We start from the raw sequence: 26,687 nt of genomic DNA, 5'->3' as shown, positions 1-26,687 counted from the left end.
GTGACGTGGGTTAAAGGGTCTGTTTGATTTTGCATTCCCGATGCTCAAGGTTTATCCTGACGTGGTTGGCAGAATTCTCACATATTAAATCTCAAATATTTCTAATGAGCCATTTGCTAGTGGGTTAGGTATAAATATTTCATGTCACATACACAGTGACTTAAATCCCATGGCTCACTAAATAATCTTTCTCTGATCTCAGAAAGCTTCACCTTTACATCTTTTAAAATAAAAGGTCCGGCCAGAAAAGATGGTCAACAGAAGTGGTGATCGGGAAACCCCGCCCCGACCACGGGGGTGTCATCTCAGACCCGCAAAACCAACCGACAAGGGCCAGGAGCCGGCGGACGCCCCCGCGGGGTGCAGGAGTCAGCGCACAGCCACCCTGCAGAACCCTCCAGACGCCCTTTGGAGCGAGACGGTTTACACCTCGGGTAGGGAGGACACACACGTCCCGCACTTTGTCAATCTCCTCTGGGGTCGTCTCCAGAGCCGCCCTCTCCACGCTACCTCGCCCAGGCTTGCAAAGCCCTGGGTTCTCTGATGCAGGCGGACGCGAGAATCCCCTGGAGCGTGTCCTCAGCACACGTGGGTGTGTTGTTTGGGACCAAGCTCCTGCCTAGGCCCCAACAGACCAGACTGAAAATCAAAATGAAGTCCCCACGCTCACCAGGGTTGTTATCGGACCTTGGAGGAAACAGGAGACAGAGAGGCCAGTCTTCCAACCAGGCCAGGCTCTGTCTTCCTTGGCATAGTCACGGAGGTCCCTCTTTTTGTTGTTCTTGTTCTCAACTTGCTTAATATGTAAAAGGGCAATCAAAACGGTGGTCAGAATTTCCATTTTTGATACATTCTTAGAATGCGGCCCATCCAGAAAGCATCACTTCAAACAGATGAAGAACTACCCAACTTTTTCTGTCTCGAAGACTGTTTGCTTAGATTTTAAAAAGACCTAATTCCATGAGTTACGGCAGTGAATTTAACCATTTTAAATTAAATATAAAAACGTGGAGGTTCTGAGCTGCCCGCAGAGGTGGGACTCCTACGAGGGTGACTGCTGAAATCCAGGGGCTGAGACACGGCCACTCACAGCATTACCGTTCCCCTGTAACAAAGGGTTAAGACTTTACCATAACTTAATTATACATTCATTACGGTGCTTTAAAAGAGTCAAGCCTAAATAAATTCTTCACACTGTCAAAAAGATATACATAGTTGGCTGGGCACAGTGGCTCACACCTGTAATCTCAACACTTTGGGAGGCCAAGGTGGGCAAATCACTGAGGTCAGGAGTTCGAGACCAGCCTGGTCAACATGGCGAAACCCCCTCCCTACTAAAGATACAAAAATTAGCTGGGCATGGTGGCAGGTGCCTGTAGTCCCAGGTACTCAGGGGGCTGAGGCTGGAGAATCACTTGAACCTGGTAGGCAGATGTTGCTGTGAGCCGAGATTGTGCCACTGCACTCCAGCCTGGGCAACAGAGTGAGATTCCATCTCAAAAAAAAAAAAAAAAGAAAAAAAGAAAAGAAAAGAAAAAAAGATAAACATACTAAAAACCCATTTAAGCACAAACTTAGTCACGTGACAGCTCTTGGCCTAGGCCACACGCATGTGCAGAGATCTTCTGTTTCTTCAAGCTTGATGTAAGTCCGGCAATCACCTAATGTGAAACTAATCCTTACAACACAGAGCCGCCTAAAGTGACCAGTCGGTCAATTCTCCCGCTGACTCCCCAAGCTTACAAAGGACAGTGACTGAGGCCACAGAACCGCGTTTGCTCAGTTTCCACTTTCTTCAGCCCTGTCCACACAGCCGGCTGTGTTTCACTGGAGCTCTTATTCTAGTTCATGGAATGAAGTGCTGCCCACTCTAGAACTGCCAGCACAGCCCAGTGAGATCTTTAAATCACACGGATTGCAATTTGATCTTCTGGCAGGTATTTCCTATCTCTCTGCCCCACGGTGGCCACGGCCCACTCAAGTGATTTCAGAACCACGATGCAGAGGTCTCGAGGTGAGGCTCCCAGGTGATGCCGATGTGGGGGTTGTTCTCAAGGTCACATTGTCTGAGCCAGGGGCTCCAGGAGGGTCTGTCATCAAGGAGGGCACTTGCCTGCTCACCAGCATTTTTATGAACGTTTCCTGGTATCAAAAAAATGGCCCAAGTGCAGTTTCAGCCAGGTGGGCCTCGGCGTCCACCCCACACCTGGCAGGCTCTGCACGGGGCCTGGATCTGTGTGCATTCATGATCTGCCTGCATTCGTGCCCAGCTGCATTCATGCTCTGGCTGCATTCGTGCCCAGGCTGCATTCGTGCCCTGGCTACATTCGTGCCCTGGCTGCATTCGTGCCCTGGCTGGGGGTAGTCACACCATCCATGCAATGGCTTCTGAGCTAGAACAACTTAAAAAATCATGGGGCAGAGGGACCAGAGACCAAAGTGACTGAGAGCCACTGTCTGAGTGACACAGGAGGCCGGGTTTCAGGATGAGGGACGCAGATCCTTCCAGAGTTCAGAGACCCTGGCCCTGCCACCTTCTCCCCTGAGGGCCGGGCTGGCTGCCAGCTCTGCCACCTGTGGTCACAGCCCCACCTGCTGCACAGTACCCATGGCTCCACTGCCTCCCCACACCCCGCCTCCCGGGCCACATGCTCAGGGCGTTCTCAGGTGACTGCTGAGTGGGCAGGGCTGGTGGCACCCACAGGGAGCATTTCCACAGGGCCCAGACCCAAGGGTCTTGAACACCTTAGGGTCTCCCACCATCCCCCACTGAGATGCATACATCTCTCCCTTTCTCTCCTGGAGGCCGTCCAGGGTGCACCTGCTCTCCCAGCCACTGTCTTCCAGCACCTGTCCTGTTCGGAGGCAGCTGAGCTCTCACACAGACCCCCTGTCCGCAGAAGGGGTTGCACCAGCAGCTGCACCTGGAACGACTGGGTTCCAGGGAGCAAGGGCATGCCCGGGAGACCCCCTCAGGATTCAGATGAGGACCACCCTGTGCTCTTGGGGGGAGGATCAGGCCAGAAAGACAGGTTTTCTACTCACTCCTGGCACCAGTGATGGAGTGAGTCCTCGCAAGGACCTAGGGAGCAGGAAGCCTCATCATCCTCGTTTGAAAGACGGGGAATTCAAGGTCAGGCTCAGCTGTGAGCAGCCCAGGCCTGCAGGGCGGGCAGTGCCAGGACCGAGCCCATGCCGTGTGCTCCAGCGCCTGGGACCTTCACTGCCACGGGCTCAACTGTGAGGCTATGGAGAGGCTCTCACGAGGCCTGGGAGGGTGCCAACATGCGTGTTTCCAGGCTGATGGGTGGGTGAGACCCCAGCAGCTGGGACAGGGCACGCCTGTGGGCAAGAAGGTGGGGACATGGCAGGGCACGGCCTCCCATTACACAGGAGCTACCCAGAGTCATGGGACATGTTGGAGCCATCAGGGAGCTTCGAGCCCAGTGATTTTCGCTAAGCAGCCCCATTCACTCAGCTCTGTTCACTGTGCAGGGTGTTGTGAATGGAGCCACGGGCTGGCTCCTCACTTGCTGAGCTTCTGGCTTCTGGCTATTTTTTCCAGCTATATTGAGAAAAATAATTGTATATATTTAAGGTGCACACGTGCTCTTTTGATACAGTTCACATTGTGAAACCACAGCCACCACCAAACTCACTGGTAACTGTCACCTCCCACAGCTACCATTTCCTTTTGCAGTTAAAATACTCAACATCCACTCCCAGCAAACCTCAGGTACAAATACAGTGTTAACCACAGTCACCACAAACAGACCATAGCCACCTTGAACAGATCACAGCCACCATGAACTGACCATGGCCACCATAAACCAATCACAGTCACTGTGAACAGCCCACAGCCACCACGGACTAACCATGGCCACCACGAACCAACCATGGCCACTACAAACAGGCCACAGCTACCACAAACTGACCATGGACACCACAAACCAACCACACCCACCACGAACCAACCACAGCCACCATGAATAGCCCATGGCCACCACAAACAGACCACCATGGCCACCATGAACAGATCACAGCCATCATAAACCAACCACAGCCACCATGAACAGCCCACGGCCACCATGAACCAACCACAGGCACCACAAACAGACCACGGCACCCTGAACAGATCACAGCCACCACAAACTGACCACAGCCACCACAAACCAACCACAGCCACCATGAACAGCCCACGGCCACCATGAACCAACCACAGGCACCACAAACAGACCACGGCACCCTGAACAGATCACAGCCACCACAAACTGACCACAGCCACCACAAACCAACCACAGCCACCATGAACAGCCCACAGCCACCATGGACTAACCACAGCCACCATGAACCAACCACGACCACCACAGACCACGGCCACTATGAACAGCCCATGGCCACCACAAACAGACCACCATGACCACCATGAACAGATCACAGTCATTATAAACCAACCATAGCCACCATGAACAGCCCACGGCGACCATGAACCAACCACAGCCACCACATACAGACCATGGCCACCATAAACAGACCAGTCAGTCACCATGAACAGCCCATGGCCCACCATGAACAGACCCCCAGACTTCATTCATTCGGCACAACAGGAACTCTGTGTCCTCTGGCCAGCATCTCCCCAGGCTTCCCCACCCCAGCCCCCAGTGGCCACCGTGCTTGTTGGCATCTCTGACACCCCATATGCGTGGGGCCGTGGCTTTGCCTCTCTGTGCCTGCAGTGATTTTACTCAGCAGGCCGAGGACACCTGCGTTCTGGAGGGTCATACCAGAGCCAAACCTCCCCACTCACTGGGCCGGGGGGAGGTGTGACCTGCACCAGCCATGAGGGAAGGGCCACAGCCTGGTCTGCCTGGAACACATGTTAAAAATGCATAAAGGAGAACAAAAACGGTCGTCATAATGAATTCTTTCCTTTAAAATTAAAACAACAGTCCTGACTGTACCACGGTGACCTCTCTGTGGAGTCCAAGTGTCTCAGGCCTTCTGCGCCTCCCCCAACTGGCCCCTTCTGGGCCCGAGGACAGACCCTCCGAGGCCAGCAGGGCTTGCCCCGCCCTGCATTTTACCTTCTGAGAAAAGTCACCCACATATGGCAAGTTCCTTAAAGGTCCCTAGGCCTCTGCAGGAGCGAGGAGGGGCACAGTGAGGAACGCAGGCCAGGCTGACCCCGGCTGACCCTGGCACCGACAATGCTTCTCCCTCAATGCACCCTAAGAGGATGTGAGACACTAAAACAGAGCCTGGGGCAGGTCCCCGGGCTGATCAAGGAACCGTCAGGACTCAGAAGGATGATTTCTCCTCTTGTCCACGGTGGTCCTGGCTTTGCCTGGTCCTTCAGGAGGGAACTGCAGGATGGGATGGCCGGGGCATCAGGGGTGCAGACCCGGGGGGCACCCAGGGGACACAACCTCCCTTAAAGCAACCACCTGTCCCCGCTCACCCCGGAGCCTTCCACGGTGCCCCAGAGCCAACCCCATAACCCCGGCGGCCACCTGCACCTACTCATGCCCTCACCCAGGCTGGAGTACAGTTGTGCAATCATATCTTATTGCAGCCTTGACCTCCTGAGCTCAAATGGTTCTCCCCTCTCAGCCTCCCAAGTGGCTGGGACTACAGGAACACACCACCACACCCAGCTTATTAATTTTTTTTTTCTCAGATATGAGGTCTTTCTATGTTGCCCAGGCTGGTCTCAAACTCCTGGGCTCAAGCGATCTCCTAGCCTCAGCCTCCCAAAGTGCCAGGATTACAGGCGTGAACTGCTGTGCCCAGCCAGTTCTTTATTTTAAAATTGGAAACTTTAGATGTTTATTCATTGCCATTGGTAGCTAAGGTCTGATTCAATAAAATTCACAAAGATGCTTATTTTATGAATTATTCATCAACAGTTAGCATAAGTACCCACTGGAAAATATAATTAGGACAAATCTCTTGAAAACGAGTACTCCACTCTTAGAAAAGCATCAACAAAACCCAGGCTGTTTCCTCCCCACGTGGCCCCTTCTCCAAGGACCTTGCCCCAAAGCTCCAGTTGTCAGGACAGGGCCAGTGTGGACCAGCAGCCCCTGAGCCCCAACCAGACCAAATGTACCCAAACCTAAGACCACAGAGGCTGCCCAGCCAGGTCCACAGGCTCGGCCAGGGGCCTCCCAAGTCCCATTTGCCTAGAGAGGGCAGCTTGTCACGCCTGGCACCACAGGTGGCCCCACTGTGGGGACAGCAGTGGCCGGGTGTCTCCTCCAAGGAGGAGCTACAGCCTCTCCACCAGCCAGACGTGGGTGCTGCCGTCATTTGTCCACATAGCCTGTCTATGAGAAACCTCGAACAAAGGAGCCAGTGGAAAGGTGATCCAGCCTTCCGGGACCAGCACAGATGGTCCCTCACAGGCCAAGGGCAGAGGCGGCCCCAGTGCTCACCAGGGACCCCAGGGCCATGGCCTTAAACCATCCATCCGGCAAGGCCTGTGCACACCTTCCCTGCCAAGGAGCAGGGCTCCTCCCGTCTTGGAGGCACCTGTCCCAACATCCATCCCCGGCATCCCCCAGCCCCAGGCTCCTGCCCCAGCAGCCTCCGAGGACAGGGCTGGGTCCAGAACGTCCACCCCAGCCCCATGTCCCCACACAATCGCCCCACACCTTCCGGGGAGGCGAGGACCCACCTGTGCCCCACGCACCTGCGCCGGCCTTCAGCAGTAGCCACAGCGCCCAGAGGTCCCGGCACAGCAGTGACAGCCGGCTCACTGTCATGCTGCCCAATGCGAGTCAAGAGCCCCCGACCCGGCTCCTGGAACGCCCTTCCCGGGCACACAAAGGATGGCGCAGCACCAGCACCATCTTGGCTGCGGAGCAGGGACGCCACACCTTCCTGCGCTTGCTGCGCAGACCTGGCCTCTGCAGGGCAGCCAGCCGGCTGCTCCTCCCAGGGCCTCCGATTTGATGTCCCTGATTAAGGAGCAGCATCAGCTCACTTATCCCGCTGCAGGCAGCTTAACTGTTGCAGTCCTGGCGACAGCTGAGCCCCAGCCCGGGAGGCTTCAGGTTCCTGGTGTTGCTTGTCTAGACCCTCCCTGCAGGGGCCCCATGCTCTGCCAAAGTCCCATCCACTGAGTGGATGGGCTGGCAGGGGCCATGCTTAGCAGAGATCCGTCCCCTGAGGCAGCCCCAAGGCTATGGGGACTTGGGCCGAGGTCCCCAACCCCTGAGCCAGCCCCAGAGCTGCAGGGACCTGGGCTGGCAGGAATGAGCTGTCCAGAGAGTATGCTGACCCAGGGAGCCGAGCCTTCTGCCCCTGGCAACACATGCCCATGGGGAGTTGAGCCTTCGAGCGCCCGGGAGGCAGCTGTGTCTCCTGTTCTCATCTGTCCGTGGTCACTGAGTTCCTTTTAAAGCTGTGTGAGCAGGGGCTGTTCTCAGAATACCCCTGCACCGAGAACACAGAAGGCAGGCTCCTGGCTGCCTCTCTACTTTTCCAGGGCCCGGAGGGGGATACTTAAATACGACACTTGAAAACTGGCAGTCCCCGGGGGGGCTCCCAATCGCTGCCCTGGGTGGGAGTCCCACAGAGAACTCGTTCAAACTCAGGTTCTGTCCCCGACGAGCTCCCAGGTGACCTGAGACCACTCGTCCAAGCCCAGAGTTTGAGCAGAAAAACCCAAGAAGCTAAGGGGACCGATGCACATCTTCTGAGAATGTACCCAGTCCTGGAGTCAGCCCGAGCCAAGAAGGACTGGGAGGGACACTGGATTTTGGTGGGACCCCGGCCTGCCATGTCCCTGCTGGCCCTGGCCTCTCCTGGCGCCTCTCTCCGCAGAGCTTCACACCTGCCCTGACTCCTGCCCTGCATGTGACCAGCACAGCACAGCCGGCCCTCCAGGCTTCAGCTTCTCCTGCTGGGAACACTGGCTCTGGGGTTGGCTGACCCCGAATGCCAGACACCTGGCTCCTGCCTCTGGAAACTCGGCTCCCTCACGTCCAAACGCTTGCTGGAGGGGAAAGTGTGGCTTCACCAGGCCCTGCCTCTGGGAACGTCAGCCATGGACGCTTTTCTTGTGGGCATGATCGCACTGACAAGCACCAAAGCTAAGTCTAGAACCTCACCCTTCCTGCTGCGCACCCTGCGCACACCTAGAGGAGGGACGCTTAAGAGGGGCCACTGCTTTCTCCACACCTGGGTTCTCTTGAGAGTCAGCCTCATCCCTGGGGCAGGAACGTCACTTCTGTAAGCCCCTCTGCAGCACTCACGCCCGCCGAGGGGCTGTGACATCCACCCATAATTATTTCTGTCTTCCCAGCCCAGCTGTCCTTCCCTGTAAGCTTGGACCTGGGGCTGGCTGGTGCCCATGGTGTGAGCTGCCCCCGAGCCACAGCGAGTGTGGGCTCTGCACATTGACCCAGACCTCCCGTGTCTGGGATCTCTTGTGTTCCTACCTTCTGCCGTCAGAATGCATCCCAGATAAGCTCTCCCCGGAACATGAGCCCCGGGGGAGGCCACCGCATCATGGCCCCTCACGCTGTCACCATGGCACCAGCTGATGCACCTGCCACCCGCACCTCAGGCCTGCCTCCGCTCTGGGGCCTGCCGGCGTCTTCACTCCTGGCCAACTTGCCACCCATGCCTCAGCCCTGCGTCCGCTCTAGGGCCAGGTGGCATTCATTCGCAGTCCACTCACCACCCGCACCTCAGCCCTGCCTCCACTCTGGGGCCAGGTGGCATTCATTCCCAGTCCACTCACCACCCGCACCTCAGCCCTGCCTCCACTCTGGGGCCAGGTGGCATTCATTCGCAGTCCACTCACCACCCGCACCTCAGCCCTGCCTCCACTCTGGGGCCAGGTGGCATTCATTCGCAGTCCACTCACCACCCGCACCTCAGCCCTGCCTCCACTCTGGGGCCAGGTGGCATTCATTCGCAGTCCACTCACCACCCGCACCTCAGCCCTGCCTCCGCTCTGGGGCACACTGGCATCTTCATTCCCAGCCGACTCTAATGTCCGAAGCATGTTTTGCAGGAACAACTCCTACATCATCAGCCGGCAGGGGCATAGGAGCAGATCACGGTGCCACACATGGGTCCTCTTACAGCTGAGCACAGTCCAACGCATCCTCACCTCCAGCTTCCAACCCCCAACAGCAAAGCACACCCAGAGGCATCAGCCTTGGGACACACGTACCAAACAACCCCTCTCCCACAATGTGCTCAAGGCCTGCAGAGACCCCCGAGGCCCAGGGCCCACCTCCTCCCTCGGTGGTCCCAGCACTGGAGGACACGGAGGGCTGGGATGTCTCAGGCAGCCGCACAGTGGCCAATGCAGATGAAGTGAGCAAAGATCAGCCGAAAAAGAGGACTGTGTTCTGAACAGGAGGCTCTCACAGACAGGCCTCAGTTTTTAAACAGAGGGACAGTGAACGGTGCCAGAGGCTGTCCTCTAAGGAGAGGGCGCCGTGTGGGGAAGGAGGGGCCCCGGTACGGATGCAAGGACCTTGAGAAATCAGCTGCTCCCCTCTTCTGTGCGTCTCCCCCGGCCCCCGATGTCTTGTCACGCTGAAGTTTCTGGTGGGCAAAGGCCACGCGCCTTCAGGGTACACGGTGGAGTCTCACAGATTTGCTCAACAAGCAAGGGGGCCACGCCACAGTCACCACAGGGCAGACCCAGGCGGTCTGGCCCCAAGCCAGGGAGGACCTGGCCATCTTTAGGAGGGACTGGCTCATCATGGCCCTGTTCCAGGGAGGGCTGGCCCTGCTGTGTGTCTGTGGGGGTGCCGCGGATGATCACAGTAACACTCATCAGAGGCCGGAACACGTGGCCCAAACCACATATGGGAAACCATCCCGGGCTCATCGCTGTGGCTGCGGCTGCTCACCCACCGTTTCTCACCCAGTCCAGGAGACTAAGGGCTCCCCACCCACAGCTCTTGACCCTTCCAGCTCCCTGCTGACCAAGTCAAGGCCAAAGGCATCCCTGCAACTTCTCTGGCGGGGGCTGGAGATGGGAAACAGCTTTCCTCCAAGAGCCGTGGGAGCTCGCATGGCCTCAGGCTGGTTTCTGTCCAGTTTCCAAATCACAAAAGCGGCTCCAGGCACCTGGACCTTCAGCCAGAGACAGTGCACATGAAACCACACCCATAGCAGAGGCCTCCATCCGGCATAAGACAGAATCGACCCCACACCCGGGATCGGCAGCGCAGTAGAGAAGCCAAGTTCAGGCCGAGTCGATGCCAGACACGTGGCTGTTACCCAGGAATGCACATTTCTGACACACAGCCATCCTGTCCCCCAGGAACGTACACTTCGGACACAGAGTCATCCTGTCCCCCAGGAACGCACACTTCGGACACACAGCCATCCCGTCCCCCAGGAACGCACGTTTCTTGTGACTTCTTGCAGGCTTCCCTTTGGTGTGATTTCCGATCCATCCTGCAAGCCCAGTCAGCTCCATGAATAACGTAATCAATCACCTGGCCTCCTTGGTGAGGCCTCCAGGACCCTCCGGAACCCTCCAGAAATGTCCCCAGCCCATTTCCCCAACAGCCCCGGCCAGGCCTATGGTTCGCAGCCTCCTCATGCTTGGCCTGGCTCTGAGCTCCCCCTTCCCCGACACGCCAGGGCCCTGGGTTTTTAGTTGTTGTCTTTTGTGTGCTGTTTTCCAACTTTTTTACACATTTAAGTTTTGCCTTCCCAAGAACAGCAGTGAGGAGACTTCATGCTTTATTTGGCCCTTACCTTTTATTTGTGTGTGTGTGCTTTACAAATGTAGCTAGAAATTACATGAATGACCGTGTCTAGGAGCTGTGCTGTGTGTGGGGGTTCGGAACACAGGATGGAAAGTGGCCCAAACACTGCAGTTTGAGCCCAGCAGGCGCCCAGTGGACCCTGGGGCCCTCACTGAAATGCAACACAAAGGCCCTGCACACATGGGCTCACGCAGGGCACAGAGCTGACACGCCAGCTTCAGGGAGCCGCTGCTGCGGGCAGGCCCAGCACCTCAGCCAAGAGCCCACTCCTGCCCTGGCCGGATCAGCTAAACAGGAAGGTGCTCCTTGCCTGGAAAGGAAACCAGACACGCCAGCCCCAGATCGGCAGATCTGAACAATGAGCTTCACCACTCTGGGTCCTGCACCTTGGGGACGCCCGGGGGGCCTGGGGCCCATGTCCAGCAGGAACTCGACCCATCGCTTCCCACCCCAGGAGCTGTGGGGGTGATGGCACCAGGTGTGACAGATGAGGGTGGAGTGGCTGACCTGGACAGGCGGTTGCTTTCTCCTCCTCCCGGATCGACAATGTCATCTTACAAACCTGGTCAGCCCTGTCTGGAGCCATGAGGCTATGGGGTGGGACCCGCTGCACAAAGCAAACAGCTAAACCTTAAGTCAAATAAAACACTCAGTAGCAGCACACGCAGAGGGTGCGGCTCACCAGGTGGCTGGGGCTGAAGGGACAGTGGACACGGGGGCAGGGGTCAGAGACGTCCACGCCCCCTACCCTGCTGTAAACGCACGGGTCCTGGCTACGGGTGACATGGACGTCTACACAGGTATCTGCAGGAGCTGCCCGTGTGACACTGCTCCGAGAGTCTGCCTGCCAGCTCCTCGGCCCCCACCCTGCGCAGGGGTGTCAGCAGCACCCCCATCACAAACCTGGAAGCGCAGACGGCACCTGCTGCCTGGGTTCAGTGCAGTCGAGAGAGGGCAGTGTGTTTTCCTGGGCCAGACCCACAGTGCTCTTGGTCTCAACACTCACCTGAGGCTCTCGATGGGAATTTGGGGCTCTGGGTCTGCCGCCGAGCTGGGAAGTTGCTCTCCCCAGACGGAGACATGAGGACGAGATGATCTCAGAGTCCCCTGGTTCATGGGAAGCAGCTGCTCAGTTGGGAGAGCCGTGCAGGCGAGGGAGGCCCAGGGCTGGCAATAGCACCTGCCCAGGCCCAGCTCCCGCAACTGCCTGGCCACACCTGAGACAGCGAGGGCAGGACCGGCCCAGCGGCTGCCAGGGCGCGTCCAGATCTGTGCAGGAGTTTCATGGGGGTGGCAACAGCAGAGAAAGCAGCTGAGGATCCCAGGCAGGGGCTCGGCTGTGCACAGGCACAGACGACACAACACAGCCCCCGTCCGGATGCTGTGGGCAGCACTGCCAACCATCAGGACTCAGGAGAGATGAGGGGTGGCACCAGGTCTCCACCCACAGGGCTCACCAGGAGCTTGGACGCCATTCTGGGCCATGAACCCATTTGAGCAGGACAGTCTCGGGACCATTGGGTGCATCCAAGAAGGGCATTCCCGGGTCTGTGGGGAACACCTGAGGAGCACGGATGCCGTGGAGAAAAGATGGAGATGCAGGGCCTCTGAAGAGCGCTGCACACTCTGGAACACCATTTCCCCAACAGACGTTCCACGTGGTGGGAAACATTCGCGATCTTCTGGGTGGAAAATCACAGCACAGGTCAAGCCTGGCCCATCCCAGCCCCGCTGCACACACAGCCCAGGGCAGGACGGCCCATCCTGGAGTGTCAGGGTCACCATGGCTGGCTGGATGCAGGGACCAGAAACATTTCAATTCTTTTGTCGAAAACTCTCTAAAGTCAACACCTTTTCTTTATTTTTTTCTAGGCAAGGCCTCGCTCTGTCACCCAGGCTGGAGTGGAATGGTGTGATCTCACTGCAGCCCTGACCTCCAGGGCTCAAGCGGTCCTCCCGCCTTACTTAGTTTCCTGGGATTACAGGTGCAAGCCGCCAAGCCTGGCCTACATTTTAAATGCCATTTACCTTTGTGATGTAGGATGTCCTTAGAAAATGACGCGGGCTGGGCCAGCCTTGGAGACTGCATGAGTCTGGTGGCTTACAGAAAGTGGGAGGTCTCTAAATGGGGCCCTGGAAGGGGAACTCGGGACTACGTGGGGAGAAAACGCCAGGCTTGGATCTGGTGAAGGTCAGTCTGGTATGGGGTGAGGGCAGGGCCGTACTGTGCTTCAGCTGAATATAAAAGCTGCACCCGGCATCACTCTCTGGTGGCCCCCAGGTGCTGCTTTGCGTGGGGATGTCGGTTCCTGTGGGTATGCCTAGGACTGAACTGGCTTCCAGGCCATGCCTGCCCACTCACCTGGTAAGTCAGATCCCACCCTTCCAATGCCACAGGGAGAGGAGAAAAGTCTGGAGGAGAGGGCAGGAACAGCTGAGGCCCCATCTGCTCTCCCACTCATCCCCCCGTTCCTATGGAAGAAGGGTTCAGTGAAAGGATGCCAGCCGCCCCCCCACCTCCACCCCCAGAAGCCACACTCGTCCCTGCATCCTGCACGGTCCCACGCGGGGCACAGCCCAGGGGTAACTCTTCAGGCCAGCAGGCCTTGGAGCTGCAACACTGCAGGCTCACCCTGCCACCGACCCCACCTCAGCCGCCAGCTCCCCTCTGCTCTCCTGAGGCAGCAGTGGCAGCCCCGAGACACTGGCACCCAGCAGCAGCTCACACAGTGGCAAGCACAGCAGTTGCAGTGCCAACACGTACTGAGCACCAACTGTATACTGGATGCTGCCTTAAGCTCTCACACAGCTTAGTGCTGACGGTATAATGGGTGCTGCCCTAAGCTCTCAAACGGACCCTCTTTCCTTCTCTTAATCATATGCTCAGCAAACAGGTGTGTTCAGGGGGCGGCCGGGCTCGAGAGCGAGCCCTGGTTTATGTCCCCATTCTGCTGGTTGACACGAGCTCCGTGCCCTCAGAGAGTCACTAGACACACTGAGCCTCCGTGAGCGAGTCTGTGAAACAAGCTGAGCCCGGGGCACAGGCACAGCGCCTTCACACAGCGGTGTGCCGCCAAACAGCTGCATCCTGGAGAGGAGAACACAGCAGGGGCAGACACACGTGAGCGCCAGGCAGGTCAGAGGGTGCGGCACCACGTGCAGAAAGGTGACAGGAGAGGAGGGGATGGAGGGAAGCGCCCCGGGGCCTGTCCAGGAGCAGAACCTGGGGAGGTCCCCGCAGCCCAGCACACACGGACGCTGCCATTGTTCCCCCTTTCTGGGCGGTAAAACCGAGCCACACACAGGTCGAGGGCTGCCTGGGCTCACAGGGGAAGCGCAGGCCTGGGTTTGAGCCCAGCCCGCTGGCTCCACAGCCCCCAACCTCGGTGGCCTTTCCGACTCACTCCCCCGACCAGCGCAGATGGGGCGGCTTGGGGGGCCCAGATGTCCTGCCCGCAGCGGCGACCCCAGGCAGGAGAGCGTGTCCCGGGAGGATGCCCCACCCTCGGGGCTTGATTTACTCCCCGGGATGAAAGACATCGCGCGGCCTCACCGCAGGCTTCCGGGCTCTGGGCACATTGGTCGCCGAGCCCAGCTGTTCAAGCAGCCACATCCCTGACCAGCGGGAAGAAACGAGAAAGCTCACCAAAGGGGAATCCAAATGTCTGAAAATATTTTCACCAATATTTTCTCCACGCTCACTCACTTTTACAAACTCAACTCAGCTATTCACGACAACTCCCCCACCAGCCCCTGCCCGAGACACCGGCCCACACAGTGACGTCAGCTTGGTGTCCCACACGCCCCGCCCCGCCGGCAGCCACGCCCCTGCCCGAGACATCGACACAGACGGTGACGTCAGCTTGGTGTCCCACGGGCCCCACCCCGCCGGCAGCCACGCCCCTGCTCGAGACATCGACACAGACGGTGACGTCAGCTTGGTGTCCCACGGGTCCCACCCCGCCGGCAGCCACGCCCCTGCCCGAGACATCGACACAGACGGTGACGTCAGCTTGGTGTCCCACGCGCCCCGCCCCGCCGGCCAGCATGAAGGTGCTTTTTTTAATCAGGAAAAAGACGAAGGCAGAGCGTCGACTGGGACCCTGTACTGGGTACTGCCCTCCCACCCCACCCCTCCTCTGCTTTCTTTAAAATGAAGGTGTGTTTGCTGCTGTTTTGATTGTGCGTTTTATTTGAAAGGAAATCGAGCTGTGGATCTCCTCCCTGCCTTTCTTCGCCTCCCGATCTAAGGGAGGGGAAAATCCTACCCAGGAGGCAAACATGTCTCTTAGCTGGAGGCAGATCTCCAAGGTATCTGTGGTGTCATCCTCACTCAGAACCCCAATCCCAGCTCACACAGCCACTTCTGGTTCTGAAATGGGCCGGGATCACCTAACCACTCCCTCTGAAGTCTGTCTTGACCGATGGCACCACCGTCCACCCCAAATTCCAAACCCGACATTGTGGGGCCATTGACGATGACTCCTCGCTTCTTCTCTCCAAGAAACATCCCTAAGCCCTGTCCCTCCTGCCCTGAAACCTCTCTCCAGGCACTCTCCCCCTCCCCTCCCACTGCCACTTCTGTGGTTCCGATCCTGGAGCCTCATCTGACATCTGAACGACTAGGATGGTCCTAAGCCACTTGTTTCCATGCAGTCCCTCCCGACTGCCACCTGCTCACTGATTTCCTTGCTGAAAGCGGAGTCTCATTTCACATCTCTGCTGAAAACCCTCCTGGCGGTCTCTGTGGTTAACGGTCAAATTCCTGAACCAGTGTTGACACCAGACCCTTCAGGTCAGCCCACACTGCCCCCCGAGCCTCTGCTCTGGGGCATCCTGGAATACCCGCCATGTCCATGTTGCATGCCCGGCGCTCCCCTGCCTCCATGTTCACAAGAAGACATCACGTGGCTTTACCAGGGCTGTGCCATCCCTGTCTCCATCACCAGATCCTCCCCCAGCCTCTGTCAGCACAGCCTCTCTGTGGCCTCCCCATGCCCCACGCCACCTCTCCCTCGGCGGCAGAGCGCGTCGTAACCTCTGGCTTAAAAGCCACCTTGCTGCAGAGGCGGGAGCTTCTCCTCACCCCGGCGGCCCATGGACTCATGCCTGATGCCTGCACACGTTTGTCAGAGACTGAGCCGGGATTGCCACTGTAAGTATCTTGGGGTTTGCACCAGAGTCTGACCTCAGTGTAGACACCCTTACGAGATGAACACACATCGCTGAGAAGTGTTTTCTTTTGTTCCCAGGTCAAATAAAATGGGAAAGTCAGTGCTTTTAAAGCCAGAACTGAGGTGAACTTTTCAGTGTTTCCAATGTTCTGTAGATGTACAGTATAGGAGGCCTAATGCAATACAAATGATTGGCTATGAAACACTAAGGGGAGAAGGGTAAGTTATGTAAGTGCCAAGTTCCACCTTTCCCTACCTAGAATATTCGGTATCCATTTCACAAAAACGAGACCGGGCTGAGAAGCTTCCACGTCATTATTCAGTGGGCCCAGCTCACTGCTTCAAACTCAACTCCCTACAGGCCACACATTTCCCTAATCCACTCCCAAGGAACAGACGTGCAGCCACTGAGGATGAGAAGTGGCCACCACAGACGCACAGCAGGAACGTCTGGAGCACCCTGGGCAGGCGGTGGCTCTCCCCCCGGGAGCACAGCTTCCCCGCCTACCGCCCGCACTGAGATGGGGAAGTAGGGCAAATTCCAACTGGGCCTCAAGACATCAGGAAGCACAGTCCAGGTTTAGGCAGATTTTTTTTTTTTTTTTTTTTTTTTTTTGAGACGGAGTCTCGCTCTATCACCCAGGCTGGAGTGCAGTGGCCGGATCTCAGCTCACTGCAAGCTCCGCCTCCCGGGTTTACGCCATTCTCCTGCCTCAGCCTCCCGAGTAGCTGGGACTACAGGCGCCCGCCACCTCGCCCGGCTAGTTTTTTGTATTTTTTAGTAGAGACGGGATTTCACGGTGTTAGCCAGGATGGTCTCCATCTCCTGACCTCATGATCCACCCGTCTCAGCCTCCCAAAGTGCTGGGATTACAGGCTTGAGCCACCGCGCCCGGCCTATAGGCAGATTCTTAAATACACATCCATTGGCTCCCACTAAACATGGCCAAGTATCTCCTACAGGCTGAGTATCCTGTATCCGAAATGCTTAAGGCCAGCGATGTTTCGGATTTGGGATTTTTTTCAGAGTTTGGACTATTTGCATATACATAATGAGACATTTGGTATGTGACCCGAGTCTAAACCTGAAATTGATTTATGTGTCACACACACCTCATACATGTAGCTTGAAGATAATTTTATACAACATTTTAATTTTGTGCATGAAATAAGTTTTGACTGTGACCTATTGTGGGGTCAGGTATGGATTATCCACCTGTGACGTCATGTCAGAGCTCAAAAGTTTCAGGTTTTGGAGTATTTTGGATTTTCCAATTGGGCCACTCGACCTGTAATAAAAAGGGAATACTTGCCTTGTTTAAATAAATATTTTAAATACAGTGAGATGACTAGGGAGGGTAAGACAGGTGCTTTTAACAAGAAATTGTTCTTGTGGGCTGAATACCACATAGGCCAAGCCCTGTGGAGTCGGCTGTGGTTGAGACCAGAACCAGCCAAATCCCGCCCTGCCAGACATGACTTCCGGTAACTTGGCCTGCAGGGAAGGGCTCCTGGCTCTGAGCAAATGGCCCCCTTTCCCGGCCAGGGAGCACAGTCTGCTGCAGGGCATGAAAATCGGGTCACAAACAGCAAACGCCAAATACTCTCAAAAAAAGCAAATTTCAGTGCATCCTGAGCTGCCATCTTGAGGGTCTTTTTTTATCGAACCATTTGCAAACTTCTGATAGATTTTTGAAATACTTAGCAACTTCTTTTTTTTTTTTTTTTTTTTTTTTTTTGAGACGGAGTCTTGCTCTGTCACCCAGGCTGGAGTGCAGTGGCCGGATCTCAGCTCACTGCAAGCTCCGCCTCCCGGGTTTACGCCATTCTCCTGCCTCAGCCTCCCGAGTAGCTGGGACTACAGACGCCAGCCACCTCGCCCGGCTAGCTTTTTGTATTTTTCAGTAGAGACGGAGTTTCACCGTGTTAGCCAGGATGGTCTCAAACTCCTGACCTCGTGATCCACCCGTCTCGGCCTCCCAAAGTGCTGGGATTACAGGCTTGAGCCACCGCGCCCGGCCTGAAATACTTAGCAACTTCTAATAAAATTTACAATGTTCTAAAGAAGTCACACTTTAAAAATCTGCTGTTATTTCCTTGTGGAATGAGTACTGTAACTGGAGAATGTGTCTGAAAGGTGTTCGTATCCTGAGAGACACCCCCCAAAACACAGTGAATTAGGTCCTGGGAGACACCCCCCCCAAAACATAGCAAATCAGGTCCTGTGAGATACCCCCCAAAACACAGCAAATCAGGTCCTGGGAGACACCCCTCAAAACACAGCGAATCAGCTCCTGGAAGATGCCCACCAAAACACAGTGAATCAGGTTCTGGGAGATGCCCCCAAAACACAGCAAATCAGGTCCTGGGAGATGACCCCCAAAACACAGCGAATCAGGTCCCACACAACGTGTACAAAGTTAACAGAAGCAGGTAGCAGGCGGCCGGATGTCGCAGACAGCCTCGGTGAGGGCAGTGTCATGGCCACGCTCAGGTTCAGTTGAGACTCTGCTTCCTGGAAGGAAAGCTCCCATCCCGTCCCCTCCTGCAGGCCCCACAGAGCAGCTGGACCCAGGTGCAGAGCCCCAGGTGCAGAGCCAGGTGGCGGAGGCCGAGCAAGCTTTCTTTGTTTTCGTCTCTGTGGCAACGATGTGCTAGCACAGACCTAGTTTACTGTCATATGGCTGCAGGGTGGCGGCTCAGGGGAGGAGGCGGGGGTTTTTGGGAACGCGTTCAGCCAGCTGCACTCTCCTAAAAGCTGATAAACACGCCAGTTCTCCTTACCCAGGTCATCCCTGCCCGTTGTTTAGAGAACAGGGGCTGATTCTTTGCTTTCCCTGCAGCATTGAGCCTGGCCTGGCACAGAGCAGATGCTGGGCACACACTTCCCAAGTAAGTGAAGAAGGGAGGGATGAAGAAAAGCACCCCTTGGGCCATTGTCATCTTCTGCTAATTCATTTGTTCTTAGCTCCACACAGAAAACAGTTTGGTTTTCTGAAAATTCGTGCCTGTACATAGAAGTCACGGAAAGTCCTCTGAACTCCTCTTGGCAATCGTGGAAAGCAAAGGTCTCCTTGCAAGAGCAGACCCTTCCACGTGATTCTGACGAAACTGTGTGAGGGTCTCTGCCAGCCACTGCTCCCTGCCTTGGCCACCGGGTGGTTTATTATGTCACACTTCTTAAGGCACCGTATTTGGGATAAGCACTTGCATTGGGTTTGCTTAGCACACTCTTTACTTTGTCCTTGAAAAAACACACTTCTCTGGGATGAAGACAAAGTGGTCTCCTGTCCCCGAACTTACCTGACACTGCAGGGTTTGGAACAAATATCCCACAGTGTGGCTGGACCTGGTGTAGCCGCCACATTCTGTAAGTTCCAGGGGTCTTTAAAACATAATAAAGTGACGAAGGGTAGGAACTTCGCGGTAGTTCCTGTGCTTTAAGGAAAGACAAGGTTCCCACAAATCTGAATGGTGTAACACAGGGATCTCCAAGCCCCGGGTCACAGACCGGTACCGGTCGGGCCGCACAGCAGGAGGTGAGTGGTGGGTGAGTGACTGGGGGTGAGCAGGAGGTGAGCGGCAGGTGAGTGAGGACTGCCTGAGCTCCACCTCCTGTCAGATCAGCAGCGGAGTTTGATTCTCCTAGGAGCGAACCCTACAGTGAACTGTGCATTCGAGGGATCTAGGCTGTGGGCTTCTTATGAGAACCTAATGCGTGATGACCTGAGGTAGAACAGTTTCACCCTGAAACCATCCCTGCCCCTGGTCCGTGGAAAAGTTATCTTCCATGAAACTGGCCCCTGGTGCCAGAAAGGTTGGGGACTGCTGGTTTAAGAGATTGGCAAATTAAAAAAGAAAACATCACTGAACTCGCATGGAGTCTAAGAGCTCAGGGAGGACTCGGGTGTGGCAGCTCCATCCCCTGCTCAGCACAGACACCTCCCTCCAGGCCACAGAGAGCTGCCGAGGATTAAAACACACCACACCTGCGCACACACAGGCACCAGCTCCGCAGGGAAAGGTTCATGTGCCCAGGCCCTGCTCCCCACACCAGGCAAGCGCTGGCTTCCCCACGACTTTGCTTTCCACTCTTTTAGAAATACATTCTTATCATGGCAGGGCTGGACCCCAAAGGTGCTTAACAATCTTTTCGGTTCATCATGTAGAATTAAAAAAACCAAAAAACAAAAAAGAAACACAGTAGACGACGACCACAGAGAGCATCGTGCATCCCGGGCAGAGGCAGCCACACCACCACACACGGTGGGTGCACATGCGCTGCCACAGACGCCGTTGCCTTCCCTTCGGATTGGTACAAACTCCTGGTCTCAGCCCCAAGATGAGTGGCGTGTGTACCTCCAGAAGGAGGCTTCCTCGCCCCGCAGCCCGACCCCATGACTTTCTTCTAAACACACTGTTTATTCAGAGCAGTATTCTGATGCCCAGCCCCGTTCCCCGTCTCTAAAGAACAAAAATATACAGCAGGATTCCAAGTAACTGTGACAATGGGTGTGTGTTGCTTGGGTGAGGCTGTCCCCTCATGGGCTGGGCGGGGTCCGTTCTGGTCATTTCTCTCACAGGCCTCCTGTGACGAGGGGGACGATCCCACCTCTGTCCGCCCACAGCCATGGTGCCCGTGGGTACGTCCCACACCCTTGCCGGACTTCGCACTTTCCAGACACACACTGGCCCCTTCCAGGCCCTGGACAGGGATGGGAGGCTGGATGGGGGTGAGGGAGCCCAACGGCCAACCCTCTCACCACCGCACAAAGACCAACAAGCCACAGCACAGAGGACTCCACCATGGAAGTGAAAACGTCACGTGCAGCGCAGGCCGAGACCTCACACCTGGCCCCCTCCTTAGTCTGCTAGACCGTTCTGGGCAGAGCAGCTAAAATCTCTGAACTCCAGGACTCAAATGTGAGGCTGCAGAAGGCCAGCTCTGCTTCCCCTGCTAGGCCACTCTGACGTGGTTTTAATTTGTCTGAGGAGGGGAGTCTGAGCAGTGAGTGAAAAGCAAGAGAGGAAAAAGACAAATGGGTGCTGGTACTAAACTTGTGTTGGGCAGATCAGGGGGCAGACAATGAGCCCTGGGCTGCGTCTACAAGGTCCCCGCCCCCCACTGGGGCTGCAAGTGCTCCAGGCCCACACCACCCTCTGCGTGGCTGCAGACAACAAAATTTTGGAAAAGCACTGGAAGGGGCAGGTGGAGGGAGATGCCTTCTGGGACCCCATCAACCTGAACCGGAACAAGCTGCAGTGGCCCTGCGGCCCTTGCTGTCTGCAGCCCTGCAGCCAGGTGAAGGGACGGCATCAGGGAAAGGCAGCTCCACTGACTGAGTTCACCGGGTGCCATCTGTGTGAAAGGACCCACCGAGATGGAAACGCGGCAGCCCAGGGTGGCTGTGGCCCTGTGACCTCGTGCTCCAGCTCTGGCGCTGGCTCCCAGTCCCACCTGAAGCCTCCCTGGAGCCTTGGGCAGGACGCTGGCTCGTTTTCTTGTCAAATGTAACTGCATATTGTCCAAGAGTGGCTCCTGCCACCCTTGGGGCATCCCCACAGTCCTGAGAGAACCCTAGATGGCCCTGGTAAAGTGCAGTGTACACTCCGCTGTCGGGGGAGCTCACCACGGTCTGTGAGGCGGGCAGGGGAGTGAGGGCGCAGCGCAGACCTGGCTGCAGCAGGACTGAGGCCCCGTGGCGGGGTTGGCACCCTCAGCCCAGTGTCCACCCACAGGCAGGCAGGCCCCGCCCAGCAGACCCTCCGATGGGACTTCCCTCCCTCAGGGGGTCCCCAGTGTCGCAGAGAGGTCTGCGTGGCTCCTGCGTTTCTGTCCTAACCAGTGGGCCCAGGAGACCGCGTGTCCTCAGAGACATGCCTGTGGTCTCCCGGGAGTGCTGCCACTGTCCTAAACGCCCCTGCGCGGTGGGTCCTCCGAGGGCAGTGGGACCGTGAGGAGGTGGGAGGTTTGAGGGAAGCCCAGATGTGAATGGGTGGTGGTGCTGCCGTCTACTAAGCTCCTGCTGCGTCCTCCTGCACCGTCCGCGAGATGCTCTGACAACCCTGTGATACTCAGCATTTCTCTCTGTGACCTTCCAACTCTCCTCATCTGCAGAACGGGTGAGTTCAGAAGAGAGTGGATGCAGTTTGATAAACAGCAGAGCTGCGACTCTGAGGACAAGGACTCAGCACTCTGGGCCCCGGGAAAGCGCCACACGGCATGCATCTGCGGCCCCATCCTCATGGAGGCTGTGTCTTCACAGCCAGGATCAGACCCCGACCGCAGGTCATGCCAGGCAGACACACAGATGGCATTCAGCCAGTGAAGGGGCGAACCCTCCCTCATTCCAGGGCATTTTCTGGATTTCAAGGTTGAATGAAGGAAATGCCTTCTGAGGCAGGAGACCTGCTCAGCCCCACGCGTGGCCCCGGGGGCTCACTGACCACGGGACGGGAAGAGTGGCCAGGACTCATAGCTCCCTGCACGGCTGACCGCGGGCAGCTCTGCATAAACTGGTCTTCAGTGTGCCAGGGCCAATCCTCAGGCACATCACCAGGTGTCGTGTCCCATGGTCAAGGGGATGGCAAAGCGTTTGGTCATGGCCTCGACTTTGTCCTGCACCTGCAGCCGCTGGACATCAGAGCTCTCAGGATGTGGGGCAGCCTGGTGCAGGCTGAGCCCCCAGCTGTTTGCACAGTGGTATGAGGCTTAGGCTTGCCAGACAAAGGGAGCTTATTTGGTTTTGGTAGCTGTGACATAAATTAGGGTCAAAGGATAACTTTAGGGTGAAAAGCTCATTTGCTCCTCGTCCCCACTCCCTGAGCTACTGCAAATTCCACAGGGGACACAGACTGCATGTGCCCTGTGGAGCATGGGGCATCCACAGAGGGCACCTCCACGCCGCCTCACCCAGAGGCCGTCTCGACTGCTCTGAGCACACCACCTGCGAGGGACTCACGGGGAACCAGGAGACTCACCCTCAGCCATGGACAGCAGCCAGGAGCACCACTCAGAATACAGGTAGTAGCTTTTCATTTCCGCCACGGAAATCCGGACAGGCTTTCCGTCCCCCATGGTGAGGATCAGACGCCAGGGAGGACGCGTGCTGCCCTGGGCTCCTACAACCCTCTCCTTGTAACAGGACCTTTCTATGCTGAACTTTGTTCCCTAAAATCTGCATAAGGGACCAGTTGGCTTTTGACTTTCATTTTACCCACTACCTGGGACGGAGTACGCCAGGTAATTACCCTCCTGGAGGCCGATTCCTGGTCCGCCCTGATGTTTACACGCAGGTCCAGGCAACACACTGCGCCCGCCCAAGAGGGACTTGCGGAAAAAGGCACAAACCTGAGCTATTCTCGCCTTGGGTCCAGGGGCCCCCGCTGGGGGCGTGGCCTCCCTTGCTTTAAACAGGCAGCCAGAAGATGAAACGCAGCAGGTTTCCCACTGTGCCTGGGGAGCAGCATATTCCTGGGGAGGTTGAGCCAGAGAGTCCTGTCGGAGGTGACTGCTAGCCAGTCTTCCTCCATCTGATCACGGCCCCAGACGCTGACACGACTGGCAATTTGAGGGATGGACAGAAGCAGAGGGGTCTCTGAAGGAGGATGAGCTGCACAGACACCGGCACCCACATCCCGATGCCCTCTCCCCTTCCAGCTTTACCTCGAGGGAGCTGAGTGGGATCGCCGAGGAATTGGTTCCTCCCAGAAGAACAGCTTTTCTTTGTGCATGATCTTAGATCCAAATGTTTTCCTTTTTGCACGCACTACCAGGAAGCTTAAAGGGGAGTTTAGCTGAGATCACTCACCCCGGGTGCCTCAAATGTATTTATCTGCTTCTTACGGTGAATGCTGATTCTGTTTAAAACTTCCTGTGCCAATCTCGAACACGTTTTATGAAAAGAATTTCTAGGCCAGGCGCGGTGGCTCACGCCTGTAGTCCCAGCACTTTGGGAGGCTGAAGTGGGTGGATCACATGAGGTCAGGAGTTCGAGATCAGCCTGGCCAACATGGCGAAACTCCATCTCTACTAAAAATACAAAAAAAAAGTTAGCCAGGTGTGGTGGCATACACCTGTAATTCCAGCTACTCGGGAGGCTGAGGCAGGAGAATCACTTGAACCCAGGAAGCAGGGTTGCAGTGAGCCAAGATCACGCCACTGCACTCCAGCCTGGGTGACAGAGCGAGACTCCATCTCCAAAAAAAAAAAAGGAGAATTTCTAAATTCTAAGTAAAACAATCTGTTTTTCTTGGCTTAATTGGAACTCAGCTCCAAATACCCCAGGGCAGAGCAGCACAGGTGGACCCCGGGAGATCTGGCGCCCGGCGAGGGTGCCGCTGTCTCTGCAGTGTGGTGGTATCTCCCCACCGGGCCGTGCAGGACAGAGGGGAGGCAGACAACCTCAGCACCGGCCCTGACCTCCACTCAGTAAAAGGACAACATCCACTCCTGGTTATCAGAAAATCGCCACCCGCAGCTACATTTTCTGCCAGCACTGTCTTCTCCAGGCAGCAGAGGCTGCTCCTCCATGTGGGGTAGAGGTCCGCCTGCCTCCTAACCCAAAGGGGCTTTGTTCAGTGCTCAACCCAAGGAAAACAGCTGCAGTGCAGGGAGAGGGCTGTCCACAGAGATGCAGAAGCCAGCCTGGATCAGTGCTAAACCCAAGGAAAACAGCTGCAGCGCAGGGAGAAGGCTGTCCACAGAGATGGAGAAGCCAGCCTGGGTCAGTGCTAAACCCAAGGAAAACAGCTGCAGCGCGGGGAGAGGGCTGTCCACAGAGATGAAGAAGCCAGCCTGACCCAGGCACACGAGTGGATGGGTGGAGGAGGAGGGAGCCAGGCAGAAGGGAAGGCCCAGGAGGCTGCAGACGCCATGTTTCCCCAGGGCCACAATATGTCACGAGCACTCAAGTGTCTGTCACCCGCCTCACATCCTGATTACCAAGGGCAGAGCCAGCGAGATAAGGCAGGCGACAGAGCTGTAAAGAGGCCACAGGCATCCAACGCTCCTCCCGGCTCCCTGTCTACGCCTAAGACTCTGCCTTGCCCAGCGCCACAGGCTGCGGAGATGGGAACCCGCAGCGTGGCGGCCCTCAGATGTCGGGCGCTGCATTTACAGAGCTTGACTCAAGCCCTGCTGGGCCCGTCGAGGTGCAGGGCAATGTCCGGAGAAGGCCGCCTGCCGGACAGAAGGGAGGAGGCTCATCCTGCAATTGTGAGGTCCGGCCTGGGTTTCCGCCATGCCACTGGGCACGCTCCCCAGCAGATGGGAAGCCAAAAGCATCTTAACTTTTTTATTCTCACGACACAGAATTAACTTCTAGGAGTTTCTGGTGAAAAATCCCATGGTGGATCTTACTGGAGCTTCCCGTCCCTACCCAGCTGCCATGAACCTGCAACCCTAGACCTGTGTGAGGGGCCCTGCTACCCCCTCACCTCCAACAAACCCTGAGGCACCTGTTGAGTGCTGCATCCCTGCCACAGCCTGTGGGCCACACCTGAACCTCACCTCCGGCCTTGCACTGAACCGGCCTGGCTGCCCCCATCACTTTCCACTCCCAAAGGCATCAGGAAGCGCTTTCCCCAACCTCCTCACCGGAACCAGCGCCTCCTTAGAGTCACCACCACGGACTCAGGGACAAGCTGCGCCCCAGCCCCAGCCCAGCTCCTGAGGGTTCTTCCACCCACACCCCCTCCACACCACGGCACCCCTCAAGCTTCCATCCTTGCCCTTGTTCTCTGCAATTTCCCTGATCATCCTGTCCTTTGTCACGGCTCCAACTGGGTGTCAATTCCAGCCCAGACGTCACTTCCAAACACAGACACGATCGCAGACATCACGCCAAGCCCCTTATGCAGCACAGGCTCAGCCACTGCTGGGACAGCTCACCCTGTCCTGAGGGTCCGCGGCATGGCCCCTGCCCAGCTCCCCCCCACCATGCCTCTCCCCTCCCACAGCACACGAGGGCAGGCCTCTCGGCACAGCTGTGACACCTGCCTCCTACCAGACACAATGAGGGCTCAGCAGCCTTCAGTAGCACACACCCTCCTCCGCAGGAGGCCCCCCAGACTCCCCATCTGCCGCACCTCCCACCTGATGGACAGAGGGGGCAGAGCCTTGGGGAGACGCCCCCGGCTGCCCACCACAGAGCCAGGGCTCACTCCATCCCTGGGTCCCCTGCAGCCATCACTCTGGTTTCCTGCAATCCGCAGGCTCCAGGCTCCACGGACGCGGCCACCCTTGGCCCAGCGTCCACTCCTCTCCACTGCATGGCCGACATCTTGGAAAAAGCCTCTGTCACCTGCCCTTCCTACCCCTCCACATCCTGTGCCTTTGGCCCCAGCCCAGAAATCCCCTTCACGAGGTGGGTACAGCCCCTATTACTAGAAGCACGTGGGGCTTCTCTGCCCTCCTTGGAGCCCACTAGGCCCCTAGACCTCTTTCCAAAGCTCCCGAGCTCTTGTCCCTTGGTACCCCTCGTCGGCCCCATGCTCTCTGCTGGGGCCCCCACTGCCTGACCCCTCAGACATGGTCTCCACCGCTGCACTCCGGGCCTGGTTCCCCACAACCTTCAGGTCCAATGCGAGTTGAGCATGTTCCCCCAGCCCCGGCAGGGGCCTGCCCAGTCCAGACCTGGAAACACAAAGGGGTGTCTGTGACTCCTCCACCTTCCAATCAGAGACACACATTCTGGGAAGAAAACCTGTGCGGTGCCAAGCTCCTGCCAAGGGAGACAGCCAGGGCTGGGAGGGGGCCGGACAA

The 26,687-nt window shown here is 56.9% G+C and overlaps 1 protein-coding gene across 9 annotated transcripts in view; it reads right to left on the bottom strand.

The window, feature by feature from the left end:
* The window catches only part of MCF2L (MCF.2 cell line derived transforming sequence like), a 194,006-nt gene that overhangs the window by 85,625 nt on the left and 81,694 nt on the right, over positions 1 to 26,687 (bottom strand). The window lies entirely within an intron of this gene.

Source organism: Rhinopithecus roxellana, chromosome 18 (genome assembly GCF_007565055.1).
Source record: "Rhinopithecus roxellana isolate Shanxi Qingling chromosome 18, ASM756505v1, whole genome shotgun sequence".
NCBI lineage: Eukaryota > Metazoa > Chordata > Mammalia > Primates > Cercopithecidae > Rhinopithecus > Rhinopithecus roxellana.
The sequence above is the reverse complement of the archived record's forward strand: the minus strand, read 5'-3'. Positions and strand labels throughout refer to the sequence as shown.